Source organism: Furipterus horrens, unplaced genomic scaffold, assembly GCF_987537825.1.
Source record: "Furipterus horrens unplaced genomic scaffold, mFurHor1.1.pri manual_scaffold_4, whole genome shotgun sequence".
Lineage (NCBI taxonomy): Eukaryota > Metazoa > Chordata > Mammalia > Chiroptera > Furipteridae > Furipterus > Furipterus horrens.
Genome location: NW_028327174.1, coordinates 27,891,970 through 27,903,034, shown reverse-complemented (window position 1 = coordinate 27,903,034; position 11,065 = coordinate 27,891,970).

Below are 11,065 nucleotides of genomic sequence, written 5' to 3'. Positions count from 1 at the left end.
AACCTTGAAGAATATATAGAAGCTTTTCAGGAAAATTAGATAATGGAAGTATTCTAGGCAAAAGGGAGAGCATGAAACTAAAATATGGCGATTTGAAAGGTGATGGTAAGTATGGCAATTAAAAGCAGTTTAGAGAGCCACATATATTGTTTCTCAGGATAAACAGGAAAGGATAACAGAGGGGAGGAATTAATAGGAAAAAATAAGTGATTTGGAAGCAAGAAAAAAGGCAAAAATTCATAAAACTGAAAGTTAGGTGCCATGTATTGAAGACCCTAATAGCTGACTTAGCTGTGATTGACTTTCAGTAATGTCCATTGAGACAGGGAAGGGAAAATGAAAGCAGGATAAAGTCATTTTTTTCAATGTTGCCATCTTCTAGAATTACAGTCTATTTCATACTCTCATAACTGTACTTGGGGATGAAGCTCAGCCAGTTCTTACTAAGAGCAAGCTCCTAAGGAGACATAATGAAATATATGGGTGCCATCTTGGGCCAAACACTAAGAAAGTGAAATTCATAGTCACCTACACCAGCAACTTCTCTAGACATATGCGTACAAACCCAGGCTTGTTAAAAAATCATAGAATCACTGGCTTAAGTGCCAACTGGTCATTACACAAGAACATGATATTGCACAAATATAAATTACTTTTTCCTCTTATGCCCCAGGCTTTTCCACAAATGAAGGCTATAAACAGTTGTGGTTTTTAAAATAGTATTTTAATGATGGAAGCCTGTGTGTTCTTGAATATGGTTTATTATCACCACACTACCACGACCAGTGTTTGCTGTTTGTATTGCTTTCCTTTACTTTTAAGATTCTAAAGACTTTATTCTTAAATATTGTGTTTGTGCTCATATGCCTCACAGCACTGAGGGGAAAACCCCATCATTCAGGACCTTCCTTTTATGTAACATGTACTACTTACATGTATGTAAATAAACATAGCATCTTTGATTCTAAGTATAATACCAACCAAGCTTTCTTATTAAAACAGCCTATTTCCACTTTGAGGATAATAAAAAAGTAGCCAGTTCATTGGGTCAAAATTAATCAGTCAAGTTGAATTCAGTTGTCCTGAGCTAATAACCTACTGGAAGATTCTGAGGGGAGAAAAATAATGGCATAAGTATTTTTTTCTCCATAGGTTTGAAATGCTACATTTAGCAAACTCTCTATTCCCATATATATGATTCTATTTTAATGTTAAACTACCTCCTTTTAAATTCTTATTATAAGGCTACACTAATTAAGATAGCATGTTGTTAGTGTACAAAACCCTGGCTGGTTTAGCTCAGTGGATTGAGCGTCGGCCTGCGAGCTAAGTGTCGCTGGTTCGATCTTCCAGTCAGGGCACATCAGAGAAGGAAAACTCTGATTCCAAAAAACCTCCGCTGCCTTGTGGCATACCTCTTCAGGGGAAAGGCTAAGGGAGTAAACCCCGACAGAAAATCCGGAGCTGGAGTCCCTAAGGCGGTTTGATGTTGTAGTCAACACCGGCAACTCCTGCGGCGCACCTGAACCCAAGCTGTATTGACTCCGTCTTTCCCTTGGACCCTTCAGCTGCGAAGAGAGGGGGTGTCTGCTGCATGGGCAACAGCAGACCCTCCATATCACCCTGCCCAGGCTCTGTAGCTTCAGCGTCATCGCAAGATGTCGATTCAACACGGGAGGAGACAGATACCATGTCACTCCCGAGTCGGACTGCACAGCCATTCTCGGAGGTGCAGATAGACTCTTAAGAAGCTACACCATCGTCTCTCGAGACGGACGGCTGCCGATGACGATGACGATGAGTGTACAAAAAGACATATAGATCTATGGAATAGAATAGAAAGACCAAAAGCAGAACCACACTTATATGGTTGATTGATTTTTGACAAAAGCAGTGGGAAAAGTACATTCTTTTCAAAAATTAGTGCTGGAATAATTTCATATCCATCTGCGAGATAAATAAATATCAACCCATCCTTAACATCATGTACAAAAATTAAATTCTAAATGGATCATTGACCTAAATATAGGAGCTAAAATTTAAAAACTTCCATAAGGAAATGGGAGAAAATCTTTCTGACCTTGAGCTAAGCAAGGATCTCTTGAACACAATAAGTACAAATAAAGCAAAATTAAAAATTAATCATTTTAATATGCTAAGAAAATGAAACAGGAAGCCAGATGGGGAGAAAAGTATGTGGAAAATAAATATCTCACCAAGAATGTATATCAGAATATATAAAGAACTCTGAGAACTCAACAACAAGATTCATAATATGGTTAAAATATTGGGCAAATGATTTGAGTAGATATTTGACAAAGAAAGATATATAAATGACAAATGATTACATGAAAAGGTGCTCAGCATCATTAGATATTAGAGAAATGCACATTAAAACCACAACGTACACACCCAATATAATAGCTACAACAAAGAGATTGACAATACATATATCAGTGAGAATGTCTGCATTCTGGAACTCTCATGCATTGCCAGTGGGGACAGAAAATAGTGCAGTCATTTTGTGAAACAGTCTGGGATGTAATTACGAAGATAAAAATATTTAACACACAACTTTGCAATCCTGTTCCTGAGTATGTCCCAAAACAAATGAAAATCTATGTTCACATAAAGACCTGTCTGCTAACATTTGCAGTAGCTTTTCTTATAATTGCCAAAAAAAAAAAAAAAAAAAAAGAGCCCCAAAACTGGCAACCAAGTAAGTTCCCATTCATGGGTGAGTAAATAAACAAATTATGATGTATCTTCACCATGAAATACTACTAAAGAATAAAAAAGTCATAGTATTAGATGATTATCAAAGCATTATGCTAAGTAAAAGAAGCCAGACATCAATATTACATATGATAATATTCCATCTATACACAATTCTATAAAAGGAACACAGTAGTAAAAGCAGGTCAGTGATCACCAGAGTCTGAGGTTAAGAGTGGCTCAAGGGAAACTTCTGGGTGATATAAATTATACCTCAAAATTGCTGATTAGGAAAAGAAACATCTGTCATTTGGGAATTCAGCAGAAGGACAAGTCAGAGAAAGCCATCCTGAAATCTACTGAAAATAAATATTCAGCATCTCAGAATAGGTTTTTAATATGCATCTTGTCTACTTTTAACTAAGTAACCATATTTAAAATAATAGTGTCACTTAAATGCTCCATGCGCCTATACATTTCAGGCTCTCTGACTAAAGGACCTCCAGTCAATGGAGACTCCTTGCAAGTGAATGTGCCATTCTGTTCTCTTGTGTACCTAAACCGTCCTAATTCTCCTTAGGAACCATGAACAAGTCTTTGGGCTTTCCGAATTTGGGGCTGTGTGTATGTGTACATGTCAATCTACTTACATGTTTCATGAGTGAAGACAATAATTTCATTTGTTCTATGACAGAGTATTTTTAATAACAAAAACCTCACTGTTCAATAACCTAGGGAAGTGCTTGGTGATGCCTTCGTGATGTACCTTTATGAGTTATGAGATCCTATAAACATGATCATAAAAACTTTTTCTTGTTATCCTTTTCATCTTCTCATTGCTTGAGGAAGCAAAGGGATTATTATGAAAAGCAAGGTAGGACATTGAAACACATACAGGATATTGATTACTTCTATTTCCTGAGCTTCTGAGTATATATATGTAATGTCCAAATATAATTTATGTTCCTAATGTTTGCTTGTAAATTGGCTTTTGGGAGTGCTGAATGCAATTTCTCTGGAAAACAAAGTTATAAATCAGATTTAGTTTTTCCAGCTAGTCCATAAAAATCTGTCTAACCCATAACATAGCACTTTTCTCAGTGAGGACTACATTAAACATAACATTTCAAACAGGACAAATTTATTTTCATCATCCTCTCACCTCTCCTTCGGTATCTCTCCCATACATGCTGGTGCCCCCTCCCCTTGTCCCTTCAATCCTTGACTCCATCTTTTCTTTGGGGACTGGGGAAAATCAGAATCTTTTTAAAAATAATTTATTTATTTATTGGTTTGTTTATTTATTATTTTATTTTTAGAGAGGGGGAAAGGAGAAAGAGAGGGAGAGAAACATCACTGTGTGGTTGCCTCTCACTTGCACCCCCAACTGGGGGCCTGACGTACAACCTAGTAATGTGCCCTGACTGGGAATCGAACCAGCGACCCTTGGCTTGCAGGCTGACACTCAATCCACTGAGGCACAGCAGCCAGGGTCAGAAATTTTTAAGAGGATGATGGATAATACAAACACATGTAACTGGTGATATTTCAAGTAGCCTAGAAAAGTGAAAAAAAAAATATGTAGACTGGAGAAAGGATTGTTTCAGAAAGAAGCATGCACACACAGAAGTAACTGTGGTTTGTTTATAGATGAGTGCCTGTAAACTGCCTATAAACAGCAGACTAAAGGGACTTGGCTATTATCCCATCCACCCGCATTTCCCAGAGTAACTTTTTAGTCCATCAAATGCTACTAGTTATCGTTTAAGGGAAAAAAATGATAAGTTCGTTTCAAATGAATTTGGGAAACGGTGGCTTAATGCAAGAAAAGCAGGTTGTGTTACTGGCTTCCCTGAGCTTTGTGGTGTTAATGAATGCTACGCATCATTTAGGGGGTTGGGTAGCCAGCACAGTGTTGCCTAAATTCACTGGGCTATGGTGACACACCTCGTAGGACTAGTGTTCAGTGAACTATATTTTTGAAAATAATGTTCTCATCTCCTTTTCAAAGAATTTCTTCCACATCATCAAGGCTTACCTTGAATGACACCAGTGATGAGGACTCCTACTCTTCAGGAGGCTTCCTTTGTAAGGCACCTACCCTTTTGCAAAAGAGCTGCCCTGAAAAACATAAAGTGATGTATGTGTGGAAGTTAAAGTTTTCTATTTTAAATTTATTAGAATATTAATTGCCTAAATTTAAGTTATTGAACTTAAAAAGGTTTCCATTTATAATAAAAAGGAAACACATGAAATTCATTTTAATATGCTTTACTTAATTTATCTAAGGTATTATCATTGCAACACATAGACAATATAAAAATGTTAATTCATGAGATATTTTGCCATTTTTTTACTAAGTCTTTGAAACTTAATGTGTACTTTATCCCTATAGTGCATCTCAATTTGGATCAAACATATTTCAAGAATTCAATAGCCACATATGGCTAGTGGCTACTCTATTAAATGGCAGCTTTAGAATATTTTAACATCTTTTGAGTCTTCATTCTCCTTTATTTTGAACAAATCCAGCCACTAAAACATTGAGATTAGAATCCTGAATTTTAGATGTTAATGAGTTCTTAGATATCACCTAATACATTCCTCTCAATTCTGTAACAAAGTAATGAAATAGCAATGGGATTGGAATGCAGTTCTTTTGATGGTTAAGTTACATTCTCTTGGCCCCTGATATATGATACTGTTTTAAAATTAAAACATTAGGATTGAAGTTATAAAAAGAATTACTAGCTTTACCTTTTAAAACAATCATTACAGATCTTCCCTTAAAAATTATCCACCTCCTGTTTATCCGAAGAAACCAAAATTCAAAAGAATATGTGCACCTCTATGTTCATTGCAGTGTTATATACAATAGCCAAGGTATGGAAGCACCCCAAATGCCCATCAATAGATAAGTGGATAAAAAAGTACTATAAATATATATAGTGGAATATTCCTCTGCCATAAAAAAGAATGAAATCTTACTATCTGTGACAGCATGGATGGACCTAGAGAGTATTACACTAAATGCAGTCAGAAAGACATATACCATATGATTTCCATTATATGTGGAATCTAAAGAACAAAGTAAAGGAACAAACAAAATTAAGACAGACTTATAGACACAGAGACTGAACTCTGGTGGTTTCCAGAGGAGCTGGGTGTCGGCGGACTGGGTGAAAATGGTGAAGGGAGTGAGAAATACAAATTAGTATTTACAAAATAATCACAGATATGTAAAGTAAAGCATAGGGAATATACTAAATAATATTGTGATAACTGTGTATGGTGCCAGTTAGGTACTGGAAATATCAGTATATGATTGTCTAACCACTAAGCAGTACACATGAAACCAATACAAAATAATATTGAAAATGAACGGCAACTGAACAATATTTTAAAAGTCCACCTCCAGAAAATTTAATGTTATTTTTAAACAAAAATTCAATTTGCAAACACGTTTTCCAGACTACATCTACTGCATAAAGTGATGCCACCTGCTACTTTTTAATGCCAAGCTAAAAACAGCTACATTGTAGATTAAAGAGCAAAGCTTGTCTATTGCTACACTTTCTCTGCATGAAGTACTTAAGTCAGCGGTATAAACATGTAATAAACTCAGCTACCACAGCCAAATTAGTAATGTGCTAGTCCTTCTCCATTTCTCTCAGGAGAAAGGCATCCAGCTTCATTTATGTGCTTTTGTCCTTAAGCCAAATAAGTTACAAGTTAAATTTTAAAATTCACTTTGCTAGTTTTTCTAGCCAACATATTCTATTGGACCTTGGGGAAAATAGAAATAGGCAAACTGAGGTTTAATTATCTATACAACTTTTTCCAAACTGTATTTCTATGAAAAATTGGTACATTTCACATCCATATTGACTTTTTCCAAAAAGTGAGTATCTAGTTTGCTAGCTTAGTTTTATTACTCTAATTCTTAGTTAATGATAAATATTATGCACCTAGTCAACCAGAGTGTCAAATGAATGCTTTTATGGGAGAAAATGAATATAATCAAAGATATGTGAGAACAAAGCAGGCAAAGTATTATCCATCCAAGCTTCTCAAGGACAATGACAAACACATACACACACACACACACACACACACACACACACACACATACACAAGCTAACAAGAAGGTGAAGGGATTAGCCAAAGAACATATATTCATAACTCATAGACACAGACAACAGTCTGGAGATGGCCAGAGGGAAGGCAAGGTTGGGGATGGGTGGAGACAGAAAAGGGGAGCAAAAATGAAGATATATGTAATAGTGTCATAAAAAAAATTTTAAGAAAAGAAACAAGAGACAGGCTGCTGTGATTGTCTTTCCACTTAAAAGTAACAGTGAAGCAACAAACATCCTGCACCTTGGTTAGAAACAATCCATTAAAATCACAACTCAAAGCGGTGAACAGAAATTGTGCTGGACAAATGTAGGATGCTGATAAATTATCTGATCATTACCATAAAACATTATGAGCAATTAAAGCAGATTGGAACTCTCCTCACTAACTGTATGTAATTACTGGGCACCAACCCATAAACAATACTGCTGTATCCGAATTCTGCTTTAGCCTAAAACTAGCAATACTCTGGACTTCCAACCCCCAGATGTTATTTCCATATTGAAAATCATGTTCCTTCTAAAGAGTCAGTGGTAAATCATGAAGGGAAAAATCTGAACCCATAAGTAAACAGCTCTTTCTCCTGGGACCATCTTGGTCAAAATCTGTTAGGAGCACACTAATAGGAAAGTATCATATCCCATCTCTACACAGCTTGGGGAACTGTAGGACTCCCCAGGCTATCCTGACATAGCTAAGCACTCTATTCCCTATGGAAATGTTTCTCAAAATATGGCCCATGGAACACTTAGTGGAGTCATCTGGGACACTTGTTTAAAAGTTAAGTCCTGGACTCACTCCAGACCCACGAAACCAGGATATTAAGGAGTAGAGCCCAGAAATCTGCATTTTAACAAGCTCCCTCAGTAATGATTGAATACATTAAAGCATTACAACCTCTTTTGTAGGACCAAAAAGGCAAAACAAGAAACCTATATCAGATATATCAATGATCTCTTTTCTGAATAATCTATGAATCTCATCAGGTGAGAAGCATCTCCATATTGTTAGTTTTCTGCTACTCTTTGAATAAATATGCCAGATTGCCACATAACTGCAGGAGCCTGGGTTCTCTGATGTTCTTAGCATTACAAGAACTTTGACTGAAACCCTTGGCTCATTTGTATGGCTCCTGGAGAAGGGATGAAACTATATCTTTAATAAAGTGTTTCACCTTCAACTTTATCATAATGCTTGTTTAACTAAAATGGTATAAAGAACTCAGGCCAACATTGTGTACCTTAATACCAGCCTCTCCGTACTCATCTTGTTTTGTATCCAGAACAGACACTGTCTTGAAATAGCTTTTATCAGGCTCTTTAAAGAGCAATCATCACTTAATTTGAGCAGAAATGCAACTAAGAAGTGGGGGAAGGAGAGAGACACAGTAATTTCTGATGTCTCGGGCAGCATCACAAGAGGTCACTCTTCCCAGAAGCCTGTGCATAAATTGCTAAGCATCAGTGATGTCAGAACAAGGATGAGAACTTCTGCAATCTTCCCTGTAAAGAGAAAGAAGAGCTTGTGAGGAAGTGCTGAGACTGAATCCTGCCTAGAGAGGATGGTGATTTGTTTTGTAGACTCAAGTTCTCAAGGAGAGGAGTGAAAACTGTTTAACCGGGGTGTTGGACAAGCCATCAGGAAATAATCACAACATGATCTGAAGCTTTTTCCATCTCAAGCATATGATTATTCTATATCTCTGGAGGAAGCATGGATCTAGGTGTCAATGGCTCAAAACCATAAAATCTAGAAAGTGTTGACCATTTGGAAGGAGGTTTAGACTTAACATTGTGCGGTAAAGCAAAACAAATTGACAACCACTTTATTGGACGTGTAGAGGAGAGAGAAACCTAAACATTTCCAGCAAGCAAAGAAGAGTAGAATATATAAATTAAAGATATTCATTATACTGAAGCTTACTCAATTTTTTTCCTCAGTTGAATCTTTTATTTTAAACTGAGCAAACATTTTCTTTCAAGGATGGTAGCAGAGTCATTGTCACAAGCATGTTAATATGCCTTTTTTGTTAGAATATGTCACAAGTCATGCTACTCATATTTCCAATAGTTTTCTGCCAAACAGTTAAAGATATTTCCAGTTGTGCTGAACACTTAATGAGTACTACATCCATTTTACTTTCTGCCTGTGGGTAAAATTTATTTAATGTGTCTTTCAATGAAGTGGTGAGGAAGAGTTAATGTGAGAGATGCTTCTTCACACTGCCCTTCACTCTAACAGCCATCATCAGCCCCTTCGGTTACCGCTGAACTAACTGCTCAGCTCTTTTCTGCAGTTCCACGTCCATCGCAGCCAAGTTTTCAAGTCCCTTTTCCTCTGCCTTTGTCAGAACTCCCTGACCAGGCCTGTTCTTCTCATTTTCTCCTGCATGGCACGGACTCAGCTGCTCCTCAGCGTCAGAGAAGGCTGGAAATTTGGTTGACGCTTTCCTGCGCAGAAGGAGCTTATCCAGCTTGGCCCGTCATTCATACTGACTTTTTAGATCTAGTCTGAGAACCAGGTTTCTCTTCTCATATCCCCAGTTCACGTCTCCTCAAAGGGCTTTTTTTCCCACTAGTCGTAGTTGTATTCTGGGGGGGGGTGGGGGAAGGGAGGATTCCTCTCATTTAAGACCAGCGCATTTTCCTCTTCACTCTGAAGAAGATTGCCATTCACATGATCTGTTCTCTCGATGTGATGTGGCTGCTTGTCCTTATCCCCGGGTCAGCTCACAGTACCATTTGAGCAGCTGCCCTAATCCTTCCCTCTAGTCAGCCCTGAGATGGGAGTCCATCATTTGCCTTAAAGCCCGGCTTCCTCCCTGTTCTCCTTCCAGTCTTGCAGGTCCTCCAGCTGCTACCACTTCCCTGAGGCTCATTCCTCACCTCACTAAGGCTTACATTAAAATCAGTAACACTTTGTTTACTCAATGCATAATTTGTTTGATTTTTGTGAACTTAACAATACTCCTAAGTGTATTTGTCCATCTAGTCTTGTTTTTGTTGCTCAAGGTCCCTGAGCTTGTCTTTTATCATGGGGCTTCTCAGGAACTCCAGCCTAATGGCTAAGGCGAAGTGGGACAGGGGAGTGTGGGCAGATGGCTGGGGAGTTCCGGAACCCCGATCCAGCACAGAAGGCTGCACTCCCCAGAGTGGAGGAGAGAACCCTGAGATGGTTAGAGAGCCTGCCTTCCCAAGAGAAGGGGGAAGGGTCTCGGGAAACCCCAAGGTGGAGATCGCAGCCACAGCCAGGGCATGCTATACCTCTCAGTGAGGGTAAACAAACTGTGCATGATGCCCTGTGTGATGAAAAACACTCTTACCTGCATTTGGATCATGGTGGCCAGAGGAAGGGCAGGGACATGGTGCAGGCTGATATGCACGGTGGGCATTAGCCTGAAGTGGCTGACAAGTTGAACACTCTCACAGCACATAGGATTTGGGGGCAAAAGATTTAAAATGGAGGGTGCATAGAAACTCACTCTCTTTCCTTCCCCCTTGCCAGCCCAGTCAGGGGTCGAAAGCCAGAGCATTCCAGAGCCAGGGGACCCTGGAGACTGCATGACCAGGCTACAAGTCCCACGTCCATCCCTGTGTGAAAAGTGGGTGGCAGTGCTGGTGATCTGCATGGCCCAGGCCAGCCAGGAACACACAGACTTGATATAGACACCTGACGCGGGATTGTGGGAACCCACCAAGCCGCCTGGATAATCAGGCTGCAGCCACCTGCACCTGAAAAGAATGGTATTTTTAAATGGGAGAAGGGATTCCAGGTGCATCCCTGACCTGAGTTGGCAGAGGGTGGAGGGGTTGTTTGCCTTTGGGTATTTTAAAGGAAATGGGCTTTGAGGCAGAAACCCATTATTCTTCCAAAATTATATAGCCTTTCAATAAAAGACTCTTTCTTTTTCACCAAATCTCTGCCTCTGGAGTTCATGGGCAGCTGGCAGCAGAACCCTACATGGCATAGGTTATATTTTACTTTCATCCTTCACTATAGAATGTTCCACATAAATATTGCCTCTTCTTTAACAAACTATTTCTGAGGCACAGGAGATATACGTGACCTCTATTAGTATATCTTCAGTCATAACTGACAGAAACTGCAATATGGTATAAGCATGATTGGGAACGTTAGGGATACGGGCTTCAGGCATGGATGGATCCAAGGAATTAAAGTACATAGTAACATAAGATCTGTGTGGAAAATCATT